General features: G+C 40.4%; 1 long non-coding RNA gene across 1 annotated transcript; it reads left to right on the top strand.

Annotated features, from left to right (window-relative positions):
- Positions 1 to 201: 201 nt before the first annotated feature.
- Positions 202 to 3739, top strand: LOC109302431. Its single transcript, XR_002098765.1, has 2 exons — positions 202 to 364; positions 2268 to 3739. It is a non-coding gene; the product is annotated as an uncharacterized LOC109302431 (long non-coding RNA).
- The last annotated feature ends 614 nt before the right edge of the window (positions 3740 to 4353 follow it).

Raw genomic sequence — 4353 nt, 5'->3', positions numbered from 1 at the left:
ACCAATTTTGGCCATTTTCAAACTGGTTTACATGCACTGAATGTCTGTTCTGTTACAGGTTTAAACGAGTTTCTGATCACTTAAACTGGTTTATGCGTAATGCCTGTCCCAAGCCTTGAGTTCCCTTCAAACACTAATTTTCTATGATTCTAAATTCAGCAATGGAGACAGAAGTCCAGTTAAAATGGCTGGAGGGGCTGCAGCAACAACAACAGCAGCTTTTTCAGCAGCTCCAGCTCTAGTAGCAACAGTTCCAGAGTGAATAGCAACAGCAACTGTAGCAGTTTCAGAGGGAGCAGTAGCAACAGCAGGAAATAGTTCCTGAAATAGTATTTGGAGTCAAGACAGATCCCCACCCCAGTTGGTGAGTCACCTGGTTCCCAGAGGATAGAGAGTGGATTACTCACCCAGATGAGATATGCAGATGATCCAGATGCCTTCCTTGTAACATTTGAGTGGGTAGCCAAGGCATATCAGTGACCACAGGATGTATGGGCTGTGAGGGTGAGGTACAGAGCCCTGGGATCACATTCAACCCAGGATTATATGACCCTTAAAGCTACCATACTAAACCAGTTTGGTCTCACAGAGGAGGCCTGTTGCCACAAGTTTCAACAAGAGACTTGGTGCCCAAATGCATGACCTCAAGCCAAGGCTCAGAAATTAAATGACTGGTGCATCTGCTGGCTAAACCCTGACTCATGGTCTTCTGTGGAAATAGTAGCACTGGTGGCCCTAGAGCTATCTTCCTAGGAGCCTGGGGGTGGGTGTATTGTGACAGGGGGACCAGTTTTGAGGAAGCCACCTAGAAAGTAGAGGACTTCCTGGAGGTGGAGTTAGGCTGTATGGATTCCTTGGAAGGCCAGCATGTTCCAGGGCTGAGAGCTTGGACTGTGGAGGAAATAGGCAGAGTCTCTAAAGATGCTTCTTGTAGAGGTGCAACCTCCTTCTCCTCTGAAACCCCAGCCAAGGCGAGGGTCTCTGGAGAAGACAGCCACCTAGGGCAGCCCCACAGCCCAGGAGGAGGAAGGGGTACTGTGATAACTCATTTCAATTCCAGGGGGAAGGGCTATTTATAATAGAACTGCCTTCAGAGGCCCTATGGCCAAGATATACCCACACATATATGTCAGAATGCGGTCCAGACCAGAGGAGGTATGTGGTCCTAGTAAAAATAGGGGATTTCTGTGTTGTAGGGCTCAGACTCGGGGTCTAGCCAGATCTTTGTCCATGAATGATTTGTGAATCCAGCAGACCTCCCAGTAAATGAATGTGTATGTCATGAAGTATTCATGGAGATACCCAATTAGACCCCATAAAGCATCTAAGCTTGACCACTGGGGGACAGGAAGTTAACATGACAGCTGCAGTGGCCAGCCAATTATCTTACCCTGTGGTGATAGGGCAAGACTGGAGCTCAATGGCCAAATTGTTATGACTGGCTCAAAGATTCAGCCAGGTTGACCCCAATTCCACTGAGCCAGAGCTGGGGGAAATATTTCTCTTCTCAGACCCTGAACTCTTTGGACCTCAACCCAGATCATGCTGAAAGGCTAGGGGGGGGCGGGTTCTGCTGTTTTGTTTAGTTTGAGATAGGAAAGGGGGAAGGCTTTCCTACCTCCTGGGCCTGAAGGAGTAACAACCTGCTACATGATGTTATTGGCAAATATTTTTAAAAAAATGATAATTAGCACAAAGGACAGAAGGCATGGTAGACTTGCATCTTATAGATAAACTAAATCAGAGATGCATAGCAACCTTTTGTTAACAACCAGTAGTTTACTTCAACAGACTCTGTGAAGGGATCCTTCTGCCTAACTTCAGACTAACACAGCTGGCTATCTCTCTACTTAACAAGAAAGCTATTATTATATAGTTATCTGTTACTTGGAACCTGCCAAATGACTTCATTTGTTTCATTTTAAACAGTTCCCAGCTTCGATTGATTTTGGTCAATTCTTGTTGTGATGATGCCCAAAATGTACTTTTACAGTATTGAAGGTGGACTTTCCTCTGCTGTTTTGTGAATCAGAACTCCACTGTTTGTCTGATACAGACAGGAAGCTCCTAAGGTTAGGGACCATTTGCATAACACTCTATTAACAACACTAAAGCATATCAAGATGATAATAGCATGATGCACTGAATTGGAGATGAAAGGTTGTATAGATGGAAGCAAGGCAAAACAGACTGGTGTAATCATGGAATTGGTATTTGCAATGTAAAAAGTATTGATTTAAAATATTTTATCAACTTTTTTTTGATAGAATAATATAGGAATTGCCAGACTGGATCAAAGCAGTGGTCCATCTGGGCCAGACTCTTTTCATAAAGTGACCAATAACAGCAGCTGAAGAGTAAGATGGATAAAACCCCATGGAGAAAAAATTATTGGATAGCTTTCTCCTGCTGAAACTTTTCCATTTTCCTTCCTTGTGCTTTAATATTTCCTGTTATAACTGTAGATATTGTCATCTAAGTAATCTTACTTTAAATCCTGGTGAGTTCTGGCTTCAGTAATAATATGCAGCTACTATGCCTATCCTTTAAGGATTTAAAAAAATTGTAAATAGTGTGTTAACAATTCACCTTAAATTTGAACATGTCCTTGCACTCTTTGGTTTAGATGCGATTGGTTGTATTAATGTCAAAATATTGGGAGAAGTTGCTTCTTTGGTATTTCTATCTCGAGCAAGTAACTGCTTCTTGTGAAACATCCAGGCTCAGTTTTACAGAATTAATTCGCCTGGATATTTCAAATAAGCTGAGATGAGGTCAAGACAGAACCTCTCTAAGGTCAATGGCACAGAGCATCTCTAGCCTGCTGATTTAATATCAAGGCATAAGTTTCTGTGTATTTACTGGCTCTGGAATTCTAGCTTTTGGGACCAATGTCAATACTATCAAATGACGTCATCTGTGTTCATCTGTCCTGAACAGAGATGAAAAATTGACCCTGGCAAAAAGAAAAGGTGATATTATTTTTGGAATACTGAATATGGATACTTAAAAAAGTTACAAGAATTTCAGTTGCCATAATATAAATACCTTGGTATGGATTGCACAATAAAAAATGTGCTGTCAATTTTTGAACGAGGACTGCTTGTACAAATTGTTGATTTGACTCAAAGGCTTTTTGGGTTTTTTTTTTCTGGTGGACCTTGTACATAATCCAATACAGCTTGGCTGTTTTAGGACTGATAACATTCTTCACTGGCTCCTTTTAAATCTTAAGAAGGGAGCTGTAATGAGCTGAAATGATCGTAATAAGAGAGAGATATTAAGAAAAGAGGTAGGTTTAAACAGAGAAATTGGCAGGGTTACTTCTTTTCTTTTCTTCTGAAGTAGTCTGTGATAGTTATGGGAAGTATTATACCAACAGCAAAAGAATACAGATTACACATCGCTCCTAACATTTTATCCATTAAAGAAAACAAAAGAGAACTGAGCAAAACATCGAAAATATCTAGAAATACCAATTGAATTGATTAAACAATATTGCAACCTTTTCTTTGCTTTGTTTCTTTATTCTGCATTTTCTGAGAGGAGTTTAATGATTGGTTTGTGTGAAAACATCATATTTTAAGGGAGAATTAAGAGAATATTCATAGACAGTGAAGTGTGAACTTGTAAATGTGAAATTGTGCTTAAAGCCTGATTCTTAGTTTTACAAGATGTGCTCATGCTATGAGCAGCCTTACCTAATGTTCATGTTCATAATAAAATACTTTCTTTTACACTGCTGCTCCTTTTGCCTTAATAATTATTTGCTCCATTGATCAAACTTGTTTCTAGAAATTCTAAAAGTTAAGAAATATAATTGCTGGCCATTTAAATGAATTAGAAAATCAAAGGGAGAAGAATCTTAAACAATAGAAATTTGGATGCAAGTGTGTCTCTGGATCACAGCTTTGGAAATCTGGTATACAGGGGGGCAAGTTCTCTGGAAACCAAACCAATGAAATTTAAGATTTTGTAGGTTACCACAACTGAAAATAACTCATTGAAGCCTGGCTGTAAGGAGCATCTTATGTGCTTCCGCCATGATGCTGAACTAGCCTGTTGACTGCCTGGTTGCAAAATACAGTGCTGTAATGCCAATTACTCTGATTTAAAACATCATATATAATGTGTCATTGTTCTCCCCCTGCACATCTCACAGAAACACAATAACTGTGGCACATTTCATTTTTGATCCACTAACTTGCACTCTAACATCTGCCAAAGAGGATTTCATAGATTTCATAGACATTAGGGCTGGAAGGGACCTCAGAAGATCATCAAGTCCAGCCCCCTGCCTCAGGGGCAGGAAATCAGCAGGGGTCATAGGATCCCAGCAAAGATAAACATCCA

The sequence above is a fragment of the Gavialis gangeticus genome, unplaced genomic scaffold (assembly GCF_001723915.1).
Source record: "Gavialis gangeticus isolate Ggan-Ray unplaced genomic scaffold, GavGan_comp1, whole genome shotgun sequence".
NCBI classification, from domain to species: Eukaryota; Metazoa; Chordata; order Crocodylia; family Gavialidae; genus Gavialis; species Gavialis gangeticus.
This window is presented reverse-complemented; position numbering and strand designations above follow the sequence as displayed.